The sequence below is a fragment of the Lolium perenne genome, chromosome 5, assembly GCF_019359855.2.
Source record: "Lolium perenne isolate Kyuss_39 chromosome 5, Kyuss_2.0, whole genome shotgun sequence".
In the NCBI taxonomy this organism is placed as follows: domain Eukaryota; kingdom Viridiplantae; phylum Streptophyta; class Magnoliopsida; order Poales; family Poaceae; genus Lolium; species Lolium perenne.
This window is the reverse complement of record NC_067248.2, coordinates 59,186,356-59,212,604: the sequence shown is the minus strand read 5'-3', so window position 1 is coordinate 59,212,604 and position 26,249 is coordinate 59,186,356. Positions and strand designations below refer to the sequence as shown.

Below are 26,249 nucleotides of genomic sequence, written 5' to 3'. Positions count from 1 at the left end.
AGGATTTTTTTTAATATTCACTTTACCAATGAAGATCCACACTTAAAAACTCGCAGGTATGTAACTGTGAGCATACTATTTATTTCAACTTTATGTTCTTACTCTCAGCTAGATATACAAATTGAAGCTGGAGCCTTAAGCAAAACTCACTTTAGTTATATTTAGCTGGAGCCTTTGTTGGTGATATTGCAGATTGTTTGTTGAATTGCCTCTTGGGGTAAGACAAAGTGCAGATGTTCTTATCCATGTTTCAAGTGGAAAATCTGATGAAGATGCATTGAAGGGAAGTCATGTATGCTTTGCTTGCTTAACCTGCAAACCCGAAAGATAAATCGCTTCGACATGGTGATGTATAAAGTTAGCTTCTGCTCCAATAGCAAATGATCGGCCTATGGATACCATGGAGAGGCAAGTGTGTGATGCCCTTTTCTACTTCGGGAGTTCTGGATAGGTATTTATATTTTTACTCCTCAAGATAAATAAATAAAAGAAAATGGTCCTTCAACTTCTTCCTATTATTTTTCGAGAACATATTTATGGCAATGTTGTATGTTTTAGCAATATTTGAAATTCAGTGGACAACTTGAACACAGGTTCAAGTTGTGATCTGCTGGAACCAGGTGAAAGCTGATTTTTCTTCTTAGATTAAGTATAACTGAATATATTTTTGTGTTCATCTTTCAGTTGACAAACCTGACGAAGGTTTTTGTATTCGGAAAGTTTTTTGTTCAGATGATTCATATATGTACTAACTACTAAGCTGTTTCGCCACTGTTTCAGCATGTTACTGTGGTTCTGCTGCACATGAATATGAAGCTTTTTAATTCTACGGTCTCTCCTGAAGAGCGGCAGGATCTAGCGATGTTTGCACAGTGGGTTCTCAATGAACGGAATTGTACTAATGACTCCAAAAGGGGATAAGCTACCCCTTCTTAGAATTTATACGACCTAATATGATATTGTAACCTGATTCTCGCCATGTTTCTACTATTGTTAATGCAATATATGATTAATTTTCTGGAAATTATTCCGATCCATCTTATCTGGCACAGCATGCTATAGGTTATCCTACTAATAATGTAGCCAATGCCATAAATGGTGTGGTTTTCTCTAGAAATTGACAAGATATATGCTTAATGGAGATTAAGTACTGTACCATTGTATTTGAGATTTTGAATGATCTTCCATGACATCTTCCTTGATGGAGATTAAGCACTGTACTGTATTTGAGATTCTGAACCATCTGCTTGCTACCGTTCAGATAACGTTTTCCTTTCCTAGAAGGTGATCTGATTATAACTTTGACCTCAAGCTGCTCCCTCCCTTGACAGGTGAATTGTTATTTATATAGGGTTCACAAGCACTCCCTCCGGTCGATTTTAATCGACGCGGGGTTAGCTCACTACATACACGCAGCTAGGCATGGAGCAACGTCAATTAAAAGCGACCAGAGGTAGTAATTTGTTCAACTATAATACAGTAGCCAGTGCATGAGACAGAGATAAGGCATCACTGCATCAGGTAGCTATATTGATCACAAGTTAAGAATTTATTTCTTCAGGAATCATTGCTTAATTTCCTCACAAACGTCTTGCTGCAGCTACAGTTTTTTTGTGCCGTACAGACGAATTAAAGGGACCGTGTTTCAAAGTATTACTCCACAGTGTTCAACTACAGGCTGATTTCAAGATGGTTTTTGCCTGCAACAGGACAGGTAATGTACTAACTTCAGTAGCAGAGGGCTCAAAATTTTCCAATTAATTTTCCGAATAGCTTATGTCATGTTCTCTAGCTCAGTGGATTATAGCACAAACTTGCTATTTTCAGGCCAAGCACTATATCAGATCTGTTAGAAAATAGAGCACCCTGTCGGAACATTATGTGGTCATGTATTGGTTCAGGCAAACTAATTACTAAAATGGTGCCATCTACAAAGTCTGCATCACTTTTTTGATAAGCGGTTTTGTATAATAGGGATTTGTTGTCGGTGCTTTATAGAGTACAGCGCGTGCCACATTTATCCTCCTATTGGAGCTGCCAAATGGAGTTAACTTCTTTTTAGAAAAGATCTATGCTTTCAGTATGTATACACTGCATGCTTACTGAATTAATGTTGTTTTATGTTCTTCCTTTTCAGGATCTTTTTCAGCTCCACCAACCTAGATAGGTGCTTACCCTTCCGCTGTATGCCAGTGCCTTATGCTGAAGCCTTTTGTTATAACAGTACAGCAGTGGTGAGGTTTTTTTTATTGCCAGCGCTAAATTGCAGTCTCTTATATTGATAGTTAGTTCTAAAGCGTTTGTGCAGCGGGTAGTCGGAACTGGAGTCTTTTGGGATGACACGTTGTTTCTGTACACATGTGTGCTCTGCAATCAGTCTGTGTTTCTCCACCATCTCCTGTTTAAACCGTACCCCAACTCTTTATACTGGCTTACTACGTAACAAAAGCTGTGGTACCATGGATAATCTAAGTATATCACTAATGATGTTGTCTACCTTCATTGTTCAAGATTTTCATCTATATCGCCAACGTTTTTAGCTCCCTATTGGACAAGAAACGAACAACTGGCGATTTGTAGATGCCGAGATGAGAGAGAAACAATGGAGATAGTTCTTACAATTTGTGTGGTTTCTAGATGAAGAATGATAAACAAAATACAGAAATAAATTTGAAGTTCAATTCATGCGCGGAATCATGGCACAATCTAACAATGAGGGATCTATTTCTTACTGCCAAGAAGAATCAGCTGAAAACGTCAAAAGAACGAGCCAGTGTGTTTCACAGGAGCTTTCCCTCTAATTTCTCCCCTTTCATGGAGGGAGAGGATAAAGAGGAGAACACACTTTTGTTATTCCTATGAACAAAAGAAATAAAACAGAAGAACAACACTCAGCTCTTAGCTAGAACTATGTGTTTGTATGATAACAGGGTAGCGGCACGGTGGCAGCCCATGCACATTAAAACATTAAAGGGGTATATGCCTAGCGACTCATGTTATCCTCTCGCCAATGTTAGGAAGACCAAATCTTGCAACCCTAAATGGATGACAGGAGATTGCACCTGCAAGCATGCTCATTGCCTCAATCGACATCAAACTGGAGCGTCGGCGGCACGTCTGAAGAAGGTGTGGCACCCCTTTCCCTCCCCCCTTGGACTTGGCCTTGACAGTTTACGGGGCGGCCACCTGAAGGAAGGGAGCAAGCAGGTTCACCGCGTCGGTGGGCGGCGTAGGGAGTAGATGAGGGTGCGGTCGGAGGAGGCCCTGAGCTTGCCGACCACCAGCCCCACCTGCACGCATGAAGAAACGGTCAAATCAAGCATCTACCTCCGCGGCGATGGTGGTCTGCTTCCGCTTGAGATGCGATAGGAAGAGCACAAGGAGGGAGGAGACGAAGAACCGCTGTCTGCGGCAAAGTTGATGGCCGCCTCCTTTGCATATGCACATCCCCAATAAAAGCGAAGCATCCTAGCCTAGCTCCGCTTGCCCTATGTGCTCCGCTGCCTCGGATCCCGAGACATCCAAGGCGGGGGTCATTACTAATTGCTTCTCCAGTCCGTGCTCGACAACTCACCCATCGTCGAATCTAGAAGGGACAGACGAAATTTCAATGAGCACTCCGTTCTTCCTCCTATCCCAAAACAACTCTGTCTATCGCTCATACGGATCCTACCGCAAAAAATCATCGTCCAAGAAGAACAAGGGGGAGGTAATAGAAGCTTCGTTCGCATTGTTTTTCACTGAGGAAAGATAAATTCCACTCACTGACTAGACCCCGTAGAATTCCGTGTTTCAGACAACCACATCCCATCAGCAACGCTATGTTGCAGTCTAAATTGGCCTACAAAATGGTTCTATGTGGAGCCATCTACAATAAAAAAAATTCTCCCACCCGGTAGACAGCATGGGCGCGGCGGCGTGCGCCGCGCCGCCCACTTCCTAGTAGTATTGAATGCGACATGAATGTCTCACAGCTAGAAAAGCTTGCATGGCTCAGTGCTACCAAAGTGACTGCATGTCTCACGGGGTTGGAAAGGACCACCTGCAGAAAATGAAAGAGGCCACGAAACATGTGCGCTGTAGAAGAGCGACGATTTGCATGGGCGGAATCAACGCATCTGACGGTTGTCAGACGGGCGCGGCTCCTCTGCAGTTTAAGTACTACTGTAACCCGTACAGTACTGTATAATATCTGCCGTTCATTCAATCTAACGGCCCTTCTTTTAGTCAACCGCCGGCAGCGTTTTCTAGCCAAAAAGAAAAGAGACAATAAGAAATATCCATAGGAAGAGGCTTTACTGGAAATTTACGGTGTACTCAATTTGCATAGCATAATGTACATGAGAATAAGCATTTGTATCTTCAGAATAAGTAGATCTTTACATAGCAGAAATTAACACACTTAATAGCAGAATTTATTTCAGTATGTATGAAGCTAATTTGGCCAGCCAGTAAAATATGTGCTGTTCCCAAAGTTCCAAGTATCACCAGGTATGTTCTGCCCTGTGCTAGAGCCCTACAGATGACAGAGAGAATTGGGTATGATTAGCCCAATAGTACAGATTGATAATTGGATTTAGACATGTTAAGTTGAATACCATGAGTAGTTGGGTGTAGCTCGGGATCCATCCATATTCCCCAAACCCATTCTCATTTGTTCTAGTGGTTGGCTTCAGAGGAGTTGGGTCTTGCAGTGGTGCCGTTTCTTCCCCCTCTCTCTAAGCAAATAAATGTACAAAATATTACTCTAAATTGAATAACTTCAATTAATATTTTCAAAGATGTGGATAAGTAACTTACAGAACCAAGTTCTTCCTGTGGTACTTCTTTACTTGATTCCTTTTTCTTTTTACGGGGGCGCTGCTCCTCAAGCCATGTCCTCTTCCGCCTTGAACTTTTCTTCTGAGGTTCCTTTTTCTTTAAGCATGCACTCTGGAACTGGTCATCTGGCTGTTCAAGCGTAGCTTCAATATTAGACATACAACTAGGAGCTTTTTCATCAACTCGCTTGCTGAAATCATCGAGAGCATTATCTAGCAGTGTGCTACATTCTTCGGACTTCACTGCTCGAGAAGCTATACCAATAATTTTTTTAATGAGAAACTTCAAGCGGTGCCTATCTTCAGACCTAGGGTCCTCCAAAACAATATTGCCACACATGTCCTCAATAGAAACACTTCGAACTTCTCGAGTCCATCGCTTCAATATATATCGTTCTGGAAGTGACTTAATATTCATCACATCAAGGACTTTTAAAGCATGACTACAAAGTATACCGGCTCTTTCAAACTTCCCACAACTGCATGTAACCAGTTGCTCTGAATAATTACCTAGAACTCTGCACTCTTCTTCAAATGTTGATTCATTGTCGAGACTTCCAATTGCAACTATATATTCATTGTGTTCTACTGCCTTGATGTATGCTGACATGGACCTTTCATATTCGTTCTGAAAATTCTCAAATATATTTGGAGTATAAACTTTGCTTGCCTGCAATAACATAGGAGTTCTCACTTTCAGTCTAGGTAACTTTTTCCGAGACTCGTACTCTGAATTTAACTCGTTATCTCGCTTTCCTTGGATGGCTCTCTCTAGATGCTTGAAAAAACGCAAGATGTCAAGATCTGACTTCAAATGCTTTTTCAAGTCACTATTCAAGCTCTCACTTAATTGTGTGCTTCTCATTCCTAGTGTATAAACATTCCTCATGTAACAATTTGCCCACTTCTGCTTTACTTTATAAATGCTATCCAACCATGTCTGTGTATCCACCTTGCTTCTCATGACATGAAAAACTTCTTCAAATGTTTCCTCGTCCTCGTACCCATACATGCAAGCACTAAAATCTGAAAGCACATTTGTTTCATCTTTCTTGGGAGGAGGCAAATGTTTCACAGCATTTTACATTATGTGAAAAGTGCACAATCCATGCCATGCTTCTGTAAATACAACCTCAATTGCATTTCCCATGGCGACATCTTGATCGGTGAAGATGGTTTTGGGTTGTTTGTTCTTATGAATTGATAAAAATGTTTCAAATAGCCATTTGAAAGAGTCAAATGTTTCATCATATAGAAGAGCAGCACAAAAGTCACAGCTTCTCTAAAATGGTTGAATCCGACGAAGATCCCAAAAGGTCTATACTCTTTGTTTGTCCCAAAAGTAGTGTCAAAGGTCACAACATCACCGAAAAGAGCATAGTCAATGATCATCCTAGCGTCAGCCCAAAAGATGTTTGCTATTTTTCCTTCACAATCGTGTTGTACTGCAGACTCAAATGAAGGGTTCTCCCGAACTTTGTCTCCAAAGTACTTCAGCATACTTCCGGCTTCGCCATGCACCAACCCCCTTTGACGCTTTGTACGCAAGTAGTTTTTGTGGTCACGGCGCAAATATCCCAAGTTTGCTGATCGATCAACTTGCCGGCTTGCTTGCTCATGTGCTGCTTTCGGAAGTATTCTTGAAGCGTCTGCGGTGTCAATTTCAAAAGCTTGCAAAGCTGATATCTTACGTTGTGATGGCATGAGGTGGCATGTTCCTGGAAATTGAAGAACATGGTTGTGTTCAAGATTCAAATTATGGATCTGGTAATCCCCTACTTCTCGATCTAATGTGATGTCCATCTTTACTTTGCAACCTGTTCTTGTTTCCGCACGAGGACATCGTGTCTGATGATCTCTTTTGTATTTTGCTCGATAACCCTCATTGGAGCAAACATATCTTGCAGAAGTTACCACCCCATCAGTGTCCAAAAGTCCAAAGCCTCTCTTCTAGATTTAAATTTCATCCCAATCTGAGGCATCCAACTAGGTATCATATTTGACCTGTTCAAAAATTGTGTGCCTCAATTGAATTGTGCAAGTGCGGAACTTAAAAAATGTATCAATGTACCAAAAAGTTAATATCTGTGTCATTTACAATGTACAAGTGAATAGCATATTAAAGCTACCAATCATCGTCTATGCATAGATTACCTACACTGAAAGTAAATTTTACTCTTATAGATTATCTAGACTCATATTCTGAATTTGCAATATATAACAGATAATACCTTGGACAGGCGGGGGGAGAGGTCTCCGAAGGCAGCAGACGACAAGGGAAGCACAGAATCAAGGAAGGTGTTGTGTCGCCGGCGGCGGCGAGGCGTTGAGGATGGGCTCCAAGTCACTGCTGGAGTCGACGAAGTTGTGTCGCGGCGGCGACGAGCGTTGAGGATGGGCTCCAAGTCACTGCTGGCGTCGACGAAGGTCGCTGCCGGCGTCGAGGAAAGACACTGTGTCAATCTTCCGGCCGCAAGTCATCAATGACGAGCCCTGTGTCGCTACCAGTGGAGGTGTTACCTGGAGGAGGGACTAGAGATGCACATCCCGCGATGCACCTGTTTGGCCCGATTGATCCTCAATCCGAGGAGAGTATCGTGCTTTGATTTTTTTGGCGCCAGTTTAGAAAGTAATTTGGCGCCAATAAAAAGAGAGATACGTGTGATATCTCCATGCCTCCTTAAACGTAGGAAATTTGTTTCTAATTTTATGTCCACCAGTTGACTAAAAGGAGGGCCGTTAGATTGAATAAACGGCAGATATTATACAGTACTGTACGGGTTACAGTAGTACTTGAACTGCATAGGAGCTGCGCCCCTGGGCCAGGCACCGACTTACCACTCTCCATAATCCCCCCGAAAGTGTGCAAGAAAAAAGAATACTACACCAAGCCATTGCCCCGATCTATTTAACGCTCCACATCGCGATGCCGCCGCCGCCGGCTGCTCGGCGTAACCGGACCCGAAGGGGGCGAGCAAGGAAATCCCCGACGTTCCACGTCTCGGTGTTCAACTGCATGCCGGAGCCATGGAAGCCGTGGGAGCGGGACTGGGCGGAGCTGCCGGCGGACGCCATCTCGTGCGTCCTGCACAAGCTGCGCCTTCCTGAGCTCCTGCTGGGTGGCGTGGCGGAGGTGTGCCGCTCCTGGCGCCGCGCCGCAAGGGAGGAGCCCGAGCTATGGCGGTACATCAACGTGCGCTGGCTGCCCAAGGTCCCGCCCTTCACCCACCGGGCCACGCTCGAAAACATCATGAGGTCTGCCTTGCGGCTCAGCGCGGGGCAGTGCCGGAGCTTCTCCGGCGAGCATCTCGACGACCGCCTCTTCATGCTCCTCGCTCAGCGGTAACATATTTTCTTCTTCTTAATCAACCTATGTACTACTACTCTTCTGTAGCGGAATATGTTTTTAGGCCCAAATTAGAGGATTATCATACAGCCTAGACTTGTACAGTACAATAATAGACAGAAAGAACAATTACTTTCCGACTTCCCGTGCAAATATTCAGACAGTCGATTGAACCTTAGCTATGAAATGTTGGAACTGCTACCCTTCACGTTTTCAATTCTGCGCTTTTACTGGCTCACTTGAAAGAAAAAAAAGATTTCCATCAATTTTGTTCTGAACGGAAAAGCTAGGCAGATCGTTGAATTAGTGGCATATTATAAATTAATTTTATCTTGCAGAGCGCCTTTTCTGAAGAGCCTTAATCTCACGGATTGCTATCCCATCTTCCGCGGAGGAGGATTTGCGAATGCAATAAAGAAGTTTCCTATGCTAGAGTACCTCACGCTTGTTAACTGTTATTGCAATGAAGAAGCGCTCCAACTCATCGCAAAAGCGTGCCCATGCCTGACGCACTTCGAACTTGTCCACGAAATTAGATGTCACTCCTATCGTATCAGGGTGTGCGCTGATGACAGAAAAGCTTTCGCGATCGCAAGGATGCACGGGCTACGTTCCTTGAAGCTCGTCGAGGACAGTCTCGGTAACCAAGGCCTGGCAGCCATCATCGACAACTGTCCCAATCTAAAATATCTGTGCATTCACGATTGCTGGAATGTCAGCATGGATGGCAACCTAACTGTGAAGTGCGCCAATATCATCATGGATTACCGTGAGTACTTCCCGCCATCTGAACCTTGCGACTGCGTTTCACCAATGTCCTATGGCCAACTGAGTGACTACGACTACGACGATTACCATGATCTTTCTCTCTATTCCTACCTTGGTGACGAAATCGACGCCGCCAATCTTGACGACTATGAAAGGACCCTTGACGTCAAGGGCATGCGCAGGTACTTGAGCTAATGCAATGGTGTAGACTTGAGGATTTTCTCATGATCGAGTGCCTAATTATAATGCTGCCTTATTCCCTTCTCACATGTATGCACACGTGTGTTGTAGAAACGATGCAAAGACTGCACAATATAGTTCTGACCGGTGGTCATCCTATGTTATTTACACATGTATAAATGTGCATATTTGTTTCTCGGTGACCAATCTCTGTTCCGCTTTGTGACCTTAACCTTAATTTTAACCGGAAATATACGTGTCACCTTTTCTGTCTCATTTCTTACGCTTCAGTGTTCATTGTATCTACTTGTCTGAGTACATTTTTTGCTCTAAAAGTCTTAACAATTTCTTTTTGTTGGTACTTCCTCCGATCCATATTAGTTGCCACTAATATAGATGTATCAGGCATATTTTAGTTCTAGGCATATCCATACTAGTGGCAAGTAATATGAATCAGAGGGAGTACAACATAGTTAGAACATGTTTCTTTTGCGGGTAAGCTAGAACATATTTTGTGGAGTCTGGATTTTTGTAGCTTGAGCTACACATAGCTCGGGTTTTTTCAAAAAATTGAAAATGATACTTTAAAGTTTCAAAAAAATCTAAAAAAATCTTGATGTAGGTAATGTTGGGATCTATCGTATGTGAAAATTTTCAACTCGAAATACCTCATATTCGGAGTACCACAAAAATAACAAAATCAGACAGATTTGGAGGTTTTGAAATCTTGCACTGTTTGCTACAATGGGTGTCAGATTTTGTCATTTTTGCACAGCCCCGAATGTATGGTATTTCGAGTTGAAATTTTGCAGGTACTTAGATCACAACATTGTCTACAGAAAAGATTTTTTGGAACTTTGAACTGCCGGTTTTGAGTTTTTCAAAAGCGAGCTACATGTAGCTCGGTCTACACTGATGGTTTTCGATATTTTGTGTGACTTTGTTTTGAGGTACTACGTTCTTATATAGTCATATAGATGAGCTGTAAGCCCATCATCCTCTCTGTCGTAGAACAACAGATAAACTCCGAGTTACTCCTGTCCCAACTAAAAATAACCAACGACATGCCTATTCCCTATTGGGGCAGAAATTAAACGTTCATCTATGGACTAAAATAATTTGGTTGATTCAATGTTTAGTTTTTGGTCAAACTATACCTGACTTTCCGACTGAACCATATTTGAAGCGGAATTCCGATGATTTCAGACATCCCAATGATCAATCAAAGAAGAATCTTCAAATAAATTAAAGAAATTGAAAATATGTGTATATCTGAATCCCTGGAAGTTGCAACGGGAATGTGGTGAAACTCTTATCTTTTTGCTGTTAACTATCATCGGAAATCGGAATGCGGGTGGCAACGACCTACCGCTCTCTCAGTAAAACCAAACACCCTTAATTTAAAAGTTTATGATTTGTATCTCCACTTGTTGTATAAATAGAGAGACACCCGATCGAGGTCATATGACAAAATCTTTTTTTCTTTTTCTTAACGTGGTATCATAGTGTTGTTTTCGCTCCTAGGGCCTGCGAGCGATGACAACCTCCGGGCTGCAGCTTTCCACCACCACAGGCGCTCTCACCTCCTCTGCTTCCAGTTCCAACACCATGCCGACCACATACACCAACACCATCACCGTGTGTCTCGATTGCACAAACTTCCTTCTATGGAAGACTCAAGTCGTCCCCAACATTGCAGGCCAGGGCTGGTATGGCTTCCTTGACGGGAGTTGCGCCGCGCCACCCATGATGACCACCACGGGGGGAAGGAGATGCAGGGTTCACGGGGCCTAACCTCGCGTATGGTGAAGAAGAACGACTTGTCCGCTGGCGAGTATTTCAACAACATGAAGGGATTTGGCGATGCTTTAACGATGGTTGGTTTCCCCATTAGCGATGATGAACTAGTTGACTATATTGTCATCGGTCTTGGGTCCTAGTTCAAGGAGCTGCATGCCTCGCTCACCGTCCTCGACATTTCTACGACCTTGCTAACCCTCTTTGACTTCTACGCGATGATGCTCTCGTGTGAGGCTATCCACAAGAAAAGTTTGCTAGTCGATCGGAGATTACTCCACTTCGTCTAACGTTATTAGTCGACACGGTGCCTCATGCAGTGACTCCGGTCGTGGCGGTGGGCGGCCCTTCAACAACAACACCAACAACGACCACTCTGGAGGCCGCATGAATGGTGGACAACAAGGAGGCGGCGGTGGCGGTTACTATGGCGGTGGCCAGCAAGGAAACTATGCCAACGGCAACGGTGGCGCTGGCAACAATGGTGGCGGTAAAATGACAATCATGGCGGTGGCGACAACAACTACAACGACCGCTTTTGGCCCCGTTGTCAGATGTAGGTTTGTCTATTATGCATCATGTTGATCATTCTCCTTTAGTTGGTTCCTTGAGCTTCCTTGACTTGAAAAATATCCTCCAATTTCCCAACATTAGAGTTTTTTTGCTCTCGATTTATCGCATTGTTTCCGCTAATAACATATTTATCGATTTTATTTTTTCTTTGTCAAGGACAAGGCTATGAGTTAAATCATTCTTTGCGGCAGGAGTCGCGGTGGTCTTTATGTGCTTCCATTCGGTCGAGCCATATCCTCTGAATGACATGCGTCAAGCTTTTGCCCCATCGACATCAACATCTTGGTCATCCCTCCAATAATGTAGTTCCTCATATTGTCAAGTTCAATATTTCATGTTCCCCAAACTTTGATTCATCTGTGTGTGATGCTTGTCAACGTTTTATGAGTCATTGATTGTCATATAGTTATTCTTCACATGTTTCTCACATGTCTCTCGAGCTTATACATAACCATGAATGGGGACCTGCCTTGCCTTTTATGGAGATTTTAAATACTACGTTAATTTTATTGATGATTGTAGTCGTCCTCACTGGATATAGTTGATTAAAAACAAATCTTATGTTGAGAGTGTTTTCTATATGTTTCAGAACCATTTTGAGCGCCTCCTAAGCACCAAAAATTTTGCGGTCCATTGTCTCCATGCTTATTTTCAGCGCACGGGTATTTCTCCTCGTGTTTCTTGTCCTCATAGATCTCAACAAAATAGTATTGCCGAGTGCAAGAATCGACATCTTGTCGAGCTCTCCTAGCTCACTCGTCTCTCCCACTTTGGTTTTTGGATGAAGCTTTTCTCATCACTTGCTATCTTATAAATATAATGGCCAAATTTCCTCACCGGTGCTTGAAAATACCACACCAATATTTTTGACTCCTCAACATGTCTCATGAATATTCTTTTTTGTGCACCTTTGGTTGTGTGTATTGGCCGAGACTACGCAAGTAAATTGGCATAAACTCGAACTTCGATCCAAAATGTGTGTTTTTCTTGAATATAGTCCTATACATAAAGGCTAAAATTTCCTTGATCGTTGCATCAATCGCATCTATATCTCACGTGATGTCGTCTTAGACAAGAGTGTTTTCCGTTTGCCACCATGTAGTAGCGGTTGATGTTTCCAAAGTGCACATGGTGTCTTTCCCCGCATGAACGAGCTCTTCACAATACTAACATGTGTAATTATGGCACCCATGTTACAAGTTGATGCCTTTGGTGTTGCTTCTGGTGCTCCTGTGTAGGTTCCAGCCTCTGACACGATCAACATGCACTGAACCACAAGCGTCACTAGTGGAAAAGAGGCCTTTCGTCCCACCCTTTAGTCCCCGTTTTGAACCAAACCGGGACCAATGAGGGGCATTGGTCCCGGTTCATCATGAAAACCCTTTAGTCCCGGTTCGTTTGGACCCTTTAGTCCCCCTTCGTATTACGAACCGGGACTAAAGGGTGGTCTATGGGGCAAAACCCTTTAGTCCCCCTTCGTATTACCAACCGGGACTAAAGGTCTACCCTTTAGTCCCGGTTCGTAATACGAAGGGGGACTAAAGGGTTTTTTGCCTCCCCATGCACCTCCCCCCCCCCCCCCCCCCCCCGTGGATCGCCTTTTTCAACACTGTAAAATATAAAAGAAAATGATACAAAATTCAAAAAATAAAATGTTTTCGGATTCTTGTATGTTATGCAACCTACTATTAGGGAAAATTAACAAATTTGAATTTTCACTTATTTTGCAAAAATGTTTTGAAAAATGGTAAAACCGCAATAACTTTTGCGTACGACGTCGAAAAAAAACGTATAATATATCAAAAAAATCCTGGGAAAAAGTTACATCCGAATTCACCAGGGTTTACCCGGTTAGCCAATTTTTAGATTCTCAAAATTCCAAATGAAAATATGAAAGCAGGAAGATTTTAGTTTTTGCCAGAAATTCGGAATTTTATTTTTTAAATTTTTTTAAAATAATAATTACATCATGCATAAAGATTACTATTACTTAACCACAAAGTTAGCCAATTTTTTAGATTTTCAAATTTTCAAGTTTGGCAAAAAAATATTAAAAAATAATAAATTAAAAAAACAATTATAATACAGATTTAAAAAATTATAATTATAATACCATTACCACAACATGTACGTTATTAGTTTTGTTTATTAAAATAATTATTTGGATTTCGAATAATAAATAAGTGTGACATCGACCAACATGTTAATAGGATTGATATGATACTAGTATCACAACATGCGCGCGAAGCACTTGGAAGCGGGATGGGAAAGGAACTTGGAAGTTAAGCGTGCTAGTGCTGGAGTAGTGGGAGGATGGGTGACCGAGCGGGAAGTTGGACCACGAGTAAGTAATTTGACTAGAGATTAAGGATAGTTAGAGATTAAGTGGAGTTAGAAACTAAACTAGTTAAATAACTGAAATACTAGAAATTCTGAAAAAATAGGAAAAAAGAGAGGAGCGAAAAATAATTGGGAACCAAATAGAAAAAAAAATAACGAAATAACCTTTAGTCCCGGTTCGTGTTACAAACCGGGACTAAAGGGTTTTTTCCTCGACGCGCGCCAGCAGCCCACGTGGCGGGACCTTTAGTCCCGGTTTGTTTTACAACCGGGACTAAAGGGGGGGACCTTTAGTCCCGCCTAATTGGTCCCGGTTTGGAAACCGGGACTAAAGGCCCAAATGAACCGGGCCTATAGCCCCGTTTTCCACTAGTGCGTGAATGCCTTGCTTAACGAGTCGGCCTCAACCACGAAAGGGAGACATAGGGTGTGTTTGGTAGCCCGGTTCACTTGGGAATCACTTTCTCATCTAAGAATTTTCCACCTGAGACTAGCTGAGCTGAGAATTTGGTGTTTGTTTGTTAGCTCGTAGGTATTGCAACAGGCTGAATAGAGAGTGTGTTTGGCATCGCTTCTCACCGGGGCACTGCCCACCTCCAACTTTTTTACAAAAAGGACCTTAACAAAAAAGAGAAAAAGCAATCGGGTCCTAGACCAGTGTTAGACAGTTAAGATTGTGTAGCATAGTTTGTTAGTATCTAGTTTCAGATAGATACGAGGTTGTTGTATAGGATATGATCGTCAGCTGTAGATGCGATCTGTGGTTGTTAGCTGAACCCTTGTACAAGTCTTTGGCATATAAATACATGCGGTAGATGAGCCTGAGGGCCATCTCGCCTTCTCCAATTCTTCTGTTAGTTTACATGGTATCAGAGCCACAACGGCATATGTCTTCCTCTTCCTCCACCAACGCCATGGCGCCCTCCGTCACCGCCGCAGTCACCGTCAAGCTGAGCAACTCCAACTTCATGCTGTGGCAAGCGCAGATGCTCACCCACCTGCGGACTCACAGCCTGCTCGGCTACATCGACGCGTCCATCGAGGCGCCGGCGGAAACTATCTTCACCACCACTGATGCTGGCCGTGCTGAGGTTGTCAACCCTGAGTATGCAACCTGGTACATCCGTGACCAGACCGTGCTGAGCGGTTTCTTCTCCACGGTGACGGAGAAGATCCTCGCGCACATCATGAACGCGCCCACGGCGCGCACTGCTTGGCAGATCCTGCAGCGCATGTTCTCTTCAAGGTCGCGTGCGCGGGTCATTCAGATCCGATCGCAGCTCACCTCGGCCAAGAAGAAAGGAGTCTCTGCTGCGGACTACTTCCGCAACATGAAGATGCTGGCGGACACACTCGCCGCGATCGGCCAGCCCCTGCAAGAGGAGGAGGTGATCTCCTACATCCTCGCCGGGCTCGGCCCCAATTACGACTCCCTCGTCACCTCGCTCAGCGTCAAGGATGATCTGACGCTCGATGAGATCTACTCTCACCTGCTGGCGTACGAGCATCGCCACGAGGTTCAAGACGCCGAGTACACCATCGGCGGCGGCATCACTGCCAACTTCACCAGCCGCAACCAGGGGCGTGGCAATGGCGGCCACCCTGGTGGTCACCCTGGAGGCCGTGGCAATGGAGGCCGCGGTGGCGGCAACAATAGCAACAGCGGCAATGGAGGCCGTGGTGGCGGCAACGGTGGCCGCGGTGGCGGCGGCAATGGCGGTGGCAACCACGGCAATGGAGGCCGTGGCAATGGAGGCCGCAACCAAGGGCGCGGTGGCCACTCTGGTGGCACTGGTGGATCGCGCCCAGTCTGCCAAATCTGCAACAAGGTTGGGCACATTTCCCTTCGCTGCTATAGCCGCTTTGACCACGCTTACGGCGGCGAGGAGGAGCACCACTTCGCCAACCACGCCTCCACCTCCTATCAGATGGATCCCTCCTGGTACATGGACTCGGGAGCGACCGACCACATCACCGGAGACCTAGAGCGTCTCCACATGCGCGATGGCTACAACGGCAATGATCGCGTGCAGGTCGGCAACGGGACAGGTTTGCACATTACCCATACTGGTCAAAGTTCAATTAACACTGTTGCCAATCCTCTTGTCCTTAACAATGTCCTTCGAGTTCCCCAAATCTCCAAAAACCTTCTGTCAGTTCATAAACTTGCCAAAGATAATGGTGTATTCATAGTATTTTATCCTCACTATTTTCTTATCAAGGATCTGGAGACGGGGAGAACTCTGCTTCGAGGCAGGTGTAAGGGAGGACTTTACCCCATCGAGTCATCAGAAATAAGCGCCCTCAAGTGTGCCATGTTCACTGCTAGGATCAGCAAAGAGCAATGGCATCGGCGCCTAGGACATCCATCATCTCAAGTAGTGCAATCCATTTTACGATTGAACAATTTATCGTTTTGTAATAATGAGCATGCAAATGTTTGCAATGCGTGTCAACTTGCTAAGAGCCATCAGCTCCCTTATTCGATTTCTAGACATGTTTCAACCTCTCCACTTGAACTCATTTATACTGATGTTTGGGGTCCTGCCATTACTTCTGTTTGAGGGTTTAAATACTATGTGAGTTTCATTGACGATTTTAGCAAATTTTCATGGGTTTATCTTCTCCACGCTAAATCTGAAGTTGAGGACACTTTTCTCAAATTTCAGAAACATGTTGAACTCCTTCTTAATCACAAAATCAAAGGGGTACAATCTGATTGGGGTGGGGAATATCGTCGTCTTCACAAATATTTTGATTCCACTGGAATTTCTCACACCATTTCATGTCCTCACACCCACCAACAGAATGGATCCGCCGAGCGGAAACATAGACACATTGTTGAAACGGGAATTGCACTCTTAGCACAATCTTCTATGCCTCTTAAGTTTTGGGATGAAGCCTTTTGCACTGCCACTTATCTCATAAATCGTCTACCCACGCGAGTTATTGATAATGCCACTCCTCTCGAGCGTCTCCTAGGTGACAAAGCCAAACCAAATTATCATATGCTCAAATCCTTTGGATGCGCGTGTTGGCCCCTTCTTCGTCCCTACAATGCTCGAAAACTCTCTTTCAGATCCAAGGAGTGCGTCTTCATTGGTTATAGTGGTCACCACAAAGGGTATAAATGTCTCGATGTAGCCACGGGCCGAGTGTATATTTCACGGGATGTCATCTTTGATGAACAATCCTTTCCATTTTCTCGGCTTGATTCCTCTCAAAATTTCCCATCTTACACATATGAGTCTCTTCTTGACCTTGGCAACATTGTTTCTTGTACTAATGATCGTATCGATGTGCAAAACCCCGTTGTTTTTCCTCATGCAGGGTCTCCAGCGGTCGGCGTCCCTGGTGTTCACGTCGATCGCGACGATCATGTGCCCCAGCCTCCCCATGCTGGGCCGTCTGCGGACGGTGATTCGGCCCATGTTGGGCCGGACTCGCGCACGACAGATCCTGCGGTCCATGAGGTTGCTTCGCCCTCGCCATCGCCTGCACCGAGCTCCTCGTCGTCGTCCACCTCTTCTCAAGTTGTGCTTGTACCACCTGCACCTGATCGTGAGCATCGGATGCAAACGCGTCTTCGTGCTGGCAAAACCGTCCCCAAACAGAGGACAGATGGCGCGGTCACCTATTCTGCTGCTCGTGTGGCGGACGGCGAGCCTTTGTCAGTCCGTGCTGCTTTGCAGATTCCGGCGTGGAAGGCTGCCATGGATGCAGAATATTCAACTCTGCAGCGCAATCAGACCTGGAGGTTGGTACCTGCTAGGCGCGGCCTCAATATCATTGATAGTCGATGGGTCTACAAGGTGAAGCGCAAACCAGATGGCTCCGTTGATCGGTTTAAGGCGCGTCTCGTCGCCAAGGGATTTAAACAGCGTCATGGCATTGACTACGACAACACCTACAGCCCTGTGATCAAGCCCACTACCATCCGTGTGATTTTGACACTTGCAGTACAACGTGGATGGCAAATTCGGCAGCTCGATGTTGACAATGCATTTCTTCATGGACACCTTGAAGAGGATGTCTACATGGTACAGCCTCCTGGCTATGTTGATCAGCGTTTTCGGTGTTCCTTGGAGGCAACCTTGTTGCATGGAGCTCTAGGAAGCAACCCACTGTTTCACGATCAAGCACGGAGGCCGAGTACAAATCTGTCGCGAATGCGACTGCTGAAATCATCTGGATACAAGGGTTACTGCGGGAACTTGGAGTTTATCTGCGTCAAGCACCCGTTCTCTGGTGCGACAACCTCGGTGCTACGTATTTATCAATGAACCCAGTGTTTCATGCCCGCACCAAACACATTGAGGTGGATTACCATTTTGTTCGAGAGCGAGTAGCGCGCAAAGCTCTTGACATTCGGTTTATTTCCACTCATGATCAACTGGCTGATGTTCTGACAAAACCTCTTGCTACACAGTCCTTTGTAAAGTTCAGAAACGATCTGAACATGAGCTTACCCTGCTCAGATCGAGGGGGCGTGTTAGACAGTTAAGATTGTGTAGCATAGTTTGTTAGTATCTAGTTTCAGATAGATACGAGGTTGTTGTATAGGATATGATCGTCAGCTGTAGATGCGATCTGTGGTTGTTAGCTGAACCCTTGTACAAGTCTTTGGCATATAAATACATGTGGTAGATGAGCCTGAGGGCCATCTCGCCTTCTCCAATTCTTCTGTTAGTTTACAACCAGCGACTCTTCGTCCTGGAGCGTCAATGGAGAGGTGGAGACGCGTCCCTGGCAGCTCCGGTGAGGGAGCTCCGGCGAGTCGAGGGAGCTCCGGCGCCGACCTTGGGGCAGAGGACCCCGTGCCTGGTCGACCTCGTGGAGAAGATTCGTCTCCATGGCGCGGGACGGCGCAGGCGTGTGGAATTTCTGCCCGCTGCTCCTCCACGAGGTCATGCCAACCGCTGGTATGAGGAAACGCGGCGGAGCTTGCTGCTGGTGCGGCGGAAGGAGGCGGCGTCGTGTGGTGGGCGTGGAGGTGCGAGCTGCTGCCTTCTGCAGGGATGGAGGCCGCGGGGCGGCGCCGACGGGAGGGAGGGACGCGGCGGGGCTGGCCGGCGTCGGCGGGAGGGAGGGAGGGACACGGCGGGGCTGGCCGGCGTCGGCGGGAGGGAGGGAGGGACGCGGCGGGGCAGGACGGCGCCGGCGGGAGGCCGGCCTTTGCGTGGAAGGGCGCCGGCCTGAGGGAGGGAGGCGGCCTAGAGCCCGATGGGAGAGAAGAAAATGGGGGAAATGAGGAGAGATTTCGTGCGGGGTGGGGGTCTGGGGGTGGTGCGGGCCACTGGTACAGTGTATTGCGGGATTAGCTCATCCGCAGCGAAGCTCGATTTGGGCTTCGCTCCTCATCCCGGCTCTGGGCACTTTTTCGTATCTCTTCAGCAGTGTGGAGATGGCACGAGCCGGCCTAACAAACACCGGATCTCCTGAAAATCTTGGTTGGGAGGAGAATTTCTGAGTTGCCCCGACCTACCAAACACACCCATAGTGTCTAGCTCCTCCAGTATTGGGCCGCCCCCTCGGATGGGTTGGCTCTACCGGCAATTCCTATACAACGATCAGGTCTGCCATTACCGCGCGCCGCACACCCCCGCGCGCGGTTTGGGCCGGCCTGGTCTGCCCAGTTCGTCGTTTATTTTTGTTTTCTGTTTTTTGTTTTTTTTGTTTTTGTTACTTTTTTGTTTATTTTTCTTTTTGTTTAAATCTGAAAATTGTTCAAATCTGAAAATTGTTCTAATTCAAAAAATGTTCAAATCTGAAAATTGTTCAAATTCAAAAAAAAATTAAATTTGAAATTTGTTCCTATTCAAAAAGCGTTTAATTTTGAAAATTGTTAATATTCAAAAAAAATCCGGAAATGTTCATGCACAAAAAATAAAATTTATTGATTTTTTTTCAAAAAGTTCAAATTTAAAATATTTTCAAATTTCGAAATTGTTCAAATTTTTTAAAAGTAAAGTGTTTCAAAAAAAAGGTCCAGAGGCTGACACGTTCCGAAATGAACCAGCGCGACAGTTACGAGCGGGAACCGAACCACCAGGGAATCAACGTTAATGGGCCAAGCCCACAGACGACCGAGGTGTGCGGGACGTGGCCGACGCCGACCAGGTCAGCATATAGCACCACCCGCTCCACCCGACCTCGCATTTCCAGTTAATTGTGAGTCTTTTTTTTTCAAGGATACACCCTGAAAGATGTATCGAATTTCATAGAAGAAGAGGCCAAGACGGCCGAACAACGCCAACAAAGGCAACCCGATACAAACACGATGCCACACGGATTACAACACAACACACCAGCCGAACAATAAACTCGCCTTGCACCGTCAAGAGGAGACGATACACTAAGTTATTGGGTCGCGTCACGACCGAAGAAGGGAACTCCGGGAAGCCAACTCCAACTCCATGATGGCACAAGCCAACGCACCGCCCACCCAAAAGTGCCCAGGAACGGCGAGTGAACGGCAGGGCTGAACCAGATCGAAGGAGGTGTCGACCATGAAGAAGTGCCGCCACGATGTACATAGCGCCCCGGAAGCCCAAGCTCAGAGCGACGGCCACCACCGACTCCAAATGGCGCACCGAGGACTCCCAAACCATCTAGGCGACGCCTCCCAGAAGGAAAACGACACAGCCGTGCCGCCGCCGCCCGATCCGAAGACCGGATCAAGGTTTCCCCCCGATGTTCGACGCGGGGAAGAGCGAGCAGCACCATAGCGACGCCTCCAACGAGGTGACAGCTCCCGCGGGTGTCGCCGTCGCTAGCTTACGCAGGGATTTCTCCCCGGTCCTGCCGCCAAGCTCAAACCCGTCAGAGAAGCGCCGCAAGGAGCCGCCTTTTGGCCACACCGCCGTCGAGAAGCAACCCTGCCGTCGTCGGAGAGGGAGGTGCTGACCTCCGTCTCACCGCAAGAAGCACGGGGACTGGATGGTGAGACTCCAGCCTGCCGCCGACACCTCCATGGTGCCCAGCAGCCAACGCTTATAGGCGTCCACGCGCCGGCCTGCAGCCATGGCGGGCCCTGATTTCCCGGCCGCCACCGCAGGGGACGCCTCCATCGCGGGGGAGAGCAGCACCTCCGTCGACGTCACCGAGATGCGCCCATCGCTGGACTCCTGCAGCACCTCGCCGCCGGAGCGCCGCCGCGTCACGCACCGTCGCCGCCGAAAAAGGAGGCCGCCATCGCGCGTGGGAGAGGCCCCCCCGCCGCCGTCACCGCCCAGGCTTTGCCCAGCGGGACCTCTGACGGCGGAGGAGGGGGAACGGGGTGGGAGCCTAGATTTTCTTTCGGGGAGTAGGGGTCGTTTTCTGACGACTCTAACTGCGAGTCTTGGTCGTCGCCAACACCTAGCCCACCATCGGCTAGGTCGCTCTCTTTCACGCCTCAGGCTAGTGCGCCTACGAACGTTCGGGCGACCACAGCTCCTCCTAGACCTGCACCGGCAGTTCAGCTCGGTGGTGACTCGGCAGCACACTGTTGTTTCTCTTCCCAGGATCTACACGGATGACACCGTTCCATATGACCCATACCGGCGTGGTGCTTTTCTACGTATTTCGGCATCACATCATACTTCTCTCTCCGAGCCTGTTTGGTGGTCTACAATGAAAAACGACTTTGAGAGCATCTCCAATTGCGTCCCTCAAAAACTCTCCGGCACAAATGATTTGAGACACGTTTGAGACCGCGTCGGACAAAAAGAGTAAAAACCTTTTAAAAAAAATCCTTCTCAGCCGTGTCCCTCAAACAGTGTCCGGATGCATGCATTTTAATATAAGGTATCACCCCATGTGGCAAAATAGGTGAGAGAAAGTGTGGGAAAAGAGAATGGCATGTGGGGACTAGGGGCTGCATGCATGCATGCGGACGCTGTTTTTGTGTCCGGCATCTCCGGTATAGAGTCTCTACCGGGGTTGCCGGACACAAAATGAGACGCTATTTAGCTTTGAGGACCGCGACTGGATAACTTTTTTCCCCATTTCTTATCCGCGATCCCCCAAACGTCATTTGGGGGACGCGACTGGAGATGCTCTGAGCTATTCGATTAAATTAGAATGAACACTAGTTCCTCAATAATCCTCAACTGCCCCGTACTAATAATGTTGGCAGGGTAAAATTTCATCATGATGGTTCTATTAGCAGATAGAAGGCTTATGGCATCTCCAACGGGACGACGCAAACGAATTAAAAACGTCCGTTTGTGTCTGCGCCGGATAAAAAACGCGCTCCAGCGACTAAACGCAAAATGACCGTAGCTTCCGTTCTGACACAAGTGAACTAAATATGTGAACATGTTCTAGCCATTCCTCTCCTCTTTTAATGCAGGGCAGACCCATGCGCTAGTTATTCCTAGCCACACAAATGAAATCTTTTCCTCTCTCCTCCCTAATCATGCATAGCAAACCTTGCGGTCAAAAAAATACGCCCCTACAGTTGAAAAAGGGGCAGAGCCATGCGAACATGAGATATTTTTTGTGTCCGTGTCTGACGCAAATGAATATAAATTATGTCAAAAATATATCGTCCGGTTGGAGATGGCTTTATATATAGGGCAGGGATGGCTTCACACCACAACACGATATTGACTATGACAATATTTCAACCCTCTGGTGCCTATCACTGTTTGGCTTGTGCTCTCTCCTGCTGTCTCTCACCGGTGCTACATTTAACATTTGATGTCGGCCATGCTTATCACTGTTTGGCTTGTGGTCTCTCCTGCTGTCTCTCACCGGTGCTACATTTAATATTTGATGTCGGCCATGCTTTTCTCCATGCTTTCTTTGATGAGAACGTGTACGGGCAGGAACCCCTGTGTACGAGTATTGTCGCCATCCAAGTGTGTCTGCAAGTTTCACCGTGGTTTTAAGCAGTCTCCTCGATCGCCTCAATCGATAGAATCTAGCACCCACACGACGGGACGTGACTCTACAGCCTGCAGCAATAGATGCCATACCATGCCACATTTATCAACGGACTCTTGAATTCATTCATCTTGAATTAGGGCATCTCTAGCAGTCCGACGCATTTCAGCGTCCGCCCGTCATCCGTTTGCGTTGGTTTTTGGTCGAAATCGACCACGCGTCTGTTTGCGTCGGAGGTGGCTCCAGCGTAACGACGCATTTTTTTGGACGAATTTTTTTTTAACATGAAACAAATTTACATACTTAAAACATAAAAAAAAACATAAATGCCTACTGCTGCTCATCGTCGCTGTGCTGCTCCTCGTCGCTGCCGAGCACGATGAGCTCCGGTATCGCCCACGACCAGTAGCCAGCCGGGGGAGGGTACGCCGGGCGCGCCGCCGGTGCTGGAGGTGCTGCGACTGTGGCGGCGGTTGAGGCGCCCAGGGATAAGGCTGTGGCGGCGGTGGAGGAGGCGCCGCCGAGTCCAGGAGAGCCTGTCGAAGGGCTTCCTCCGCCGACAGGCCCGGCGGCATGACGGCGGTGGCGTAGCGGGGCAGCGGCGGCTGCACAGGCGCGTCGTTCTCGGAGACGAGGATGCCGAGCTTCGCCATCTCGTCGTCCGTCATGTTCTCCGGGAAGTCGAAGTTGCGGCCCTCCGCCATGGCCTGCTGCCATTCGGGGAAGACGACAGCGACGTAGTCGTCGCTGTCGTCCTTCACCTCCTCGCTATAGTACGCGAGCGCCTCGATGTAGTCGTCGTCGTCGTCGTCGTACACGTCGTAGGCTTCGTCGTCGTCGTCGTCGTCGCGGTCGTCGGCGTCGTTGTGCTGCGTCTGCTGACGACACGTCGGCGCCTGCTGACGACGAGCCGGCGGTGCAAGGCCGAAGGGATAATCCCTGTCGCCCATGAAGCCCGCCCTTCTTCTTCTATCTGTCTCCATTGACAGGTACGTACGCCAACTCTGCGAGTCGATGGCGCACGCCGGATCGGCGCGGAGGTCCGCCGGCAGATACCGCCTCCTTCGTCGGATCTCCGCGCTCCGATCGGACTCGCGCGTGGGGACATGAGGGATGGGCACCCGGCGGCAGCTGAGCCGCCAGCCGCCAGGCAGCTGCACGCCGGGCCAGGCGTCGTCGCACGGCAACCATTTGCCGTGCATGAGCCTCCCCACCGTGACGGGGAGCGGCATCCTCTTGCTGCCGCTGCCGGAGGCCTCGAAGTCGTTCTTCTTCCCCATGGCGCTGCGGCGGTGGTGGTGCGAGTGGAGCTGTGGGCGAAGGAGCAACGCGGTCGGTGGACTTTTAAGGGCGGCCGCGCGCGGGATACGATGCCATTGAAGGCGGCGCAGAAGCCCAGCCGCCTTCCGCAAGTGCGCGCGCAGAACAGGCAGCCGCGCCATTGATGGCGAAGGTTGCGGCGCAGACGCGGAAGCGCTGACCGCCGAAGCGGTGCCCTCGATGCAGACTCGCTGCCAGGCGGGCCCGGTGGAGACGCGAGCGGACACTTTGCGCGTCCGCGTAGCGTCCACAGAGACGCAAACCTGGAGCATATTTGGGCCAGGTTTGCGTCTCCGCAGACGGCCCGGTCACTTTGCGCCGCGCCGTTGGAGAGGGTGCCAGCATTTTCGGTCAAAGCGGACGCAAACGGTCGCTCACGAGCGGCGCGTGAACGTCCGTTTGCGTCCGCCAAGCCGAAAAAATGCCTCTGGTACCACCTTCAGCGAGGCGATACAAAGTAACTGGGCCGTCCACGGTGACGAAATCTGGCCCAAATATGCGTCTCTACGGCCGCTGCGCGGACGCACAAAGTGTCCGCTCGCGTCTGGCGGACGTTTCGTCTAGCCAGCCTGGCAGAGACCCGGCGTCGATGCGTCTTCTCCGCCAGTACTGGCGCCGAGGCGTGGCTTCGGCAGTCTGCGGCCGCGTAAATAGCGATGCCTCGCGTGGCGTGCAGCCGTCGCCTACCTCTGCGCACGAAGTAATGGCGATGCCACACATACCGCGGCCGTCGCCCTGCCTCCGATTTATATAAACAGGGGCGTGATGTCTACGTGTGCTTCTATTCTTGTAGACAGTGTTGGGCCTCCAAGAGCAGAGGTTTGTAGAACAACAGCAAGTTTCTCTTAAGTGAATCACCCAAGGTTTATCGAACTCAGGGAGGTAGAGGTCAAAGATATTCCTCTCAAGCAACCCTGCAATTAAGATACAAGAAGTCTCTTGTGTCCCCAACACACCTAATACACTTGTCAGATGTATATGTGCACTAGTTCGGCGAAGAGATAGTAAAACACAGGTGGTATAGATGGTGGTAATATTGCAGGAAGTAAAGATGCAGTAAAACAGTAAATAAGCGATGTTTGCAGTATTTGGAAACAAGGCCTAGGGATCATACTTTCACTAGTGGACACTCTCAACATTGATCACATAATAAATAAATAACTTCTCCTCACTTGTGCTACATACACTCTCTTGTTTGATAACAAACACCATTCATTGTGTAGGGCTACAAGAGCTACCTCAAGCCGGAGTAAACAAGCTCCACAACATTCGGCATTCATATTTAAGTAACCTTTAGAGCATAATAGATCATTGCAATTTAGACCGAGTACTAACATAGCATACACACTGTCACCTTTACACTATGAAAGGGGGAATAGATCACATCAATACTATCATAGTAATAGTTAACTCCATAATCTACAAGAGATTACAATCATAACCTATGCCAAGTACTACATGATGCACACACTGTCACCATTACATCATGAAGGAGGAATAGACTACTTTAATAACATCACTAGAGTAGCACATAGATTAATAGTGATACAAAGCTCATCATATGGATCTCAATCATGTAAGGCAGCTCATGAGATCATTGTATTGAGGTGCATGAGAGAGAGATTAACCACATAGCTACCGGTAGAGCCCTCAGCCTCGAGGGAGAACTACTCCCTCCTCATCATGGGAGACAGCAACGACGATGAAGATGGCGGTGGTGTCGATGGAGATGGATTCCGGGTGCAATTCCCCGTCCCGGCGGCGTGCCGGAACAGAGACTTCTGCCCTCCGAACTTGACTTCGCGATGGCGGCGGCTGCGTAATTTTTTTTGTCCCGTGGCTTATCTTTTTAGGGTTTTCGAGGCGGAGAGACTTTATAGGCGGAAGGGCTGCCTCGGAGGAGCCAGGGGGTGGCCCCCCATAGGCTGGCGCGCCCAAGGGCCAGGCCGCGCCGCCCTGTGGGGTGGGGCCCCCTGGGCTCCCCTCTGGCCCCTCTCTGGCTCTCTGGAAGCTTCGTGGAAAAATAAGATCCTGGGCGTTGATTTCGTCCAATTCCAAGAATATTTCCTGTGTAGGATTTCTGGAACCAAAAACAGCAGAAAACAGGAACTGGCACTTCGGCATCTTGTTAATAGGTTAGTTCCGGAAAATGCATCAAAACATCATAAAGTGTGAACAAAACATGTAGGTATTGTCATAAAACTAGCATGGAACATCAGAAATTATAGATACGT

The 26,249-nt window shown here is 47.5% G+C and overlaps 2 long non-coding RNA genes and 1 pseudogene across 3 annotated transcripts in view; 2 read left to right on the top strand and 1 right to left on the bottom strand.

Annotated features, from left to right (window-relative positions):
- The window catches only part of LOC127299280 (uncharacterized), a 141,506-nt gene that overhangs the window by 44,995 nt on the left and 70,262 nt on the right, over positions 1-26,249 (top strand). The window lies entirely within an intron of this gene.
- On the top strand, positions 786-2,251 carry LOC127304660 (uncharacterized). Its single transcript, XR_007853483.2, has 3 exons — positions 786-1,521; positions 1,601-1,714; positions 2,138-2,251. It is a non-coding gene; the product is annotated as an uncharacterized lncRNA (long non-coding RNA).
- On the bottom strand, positions 4,304-7,668 carry LOC139831163 (protein FAR1-RELATED SEQUENCE 5-like; annotated as a pseudogene).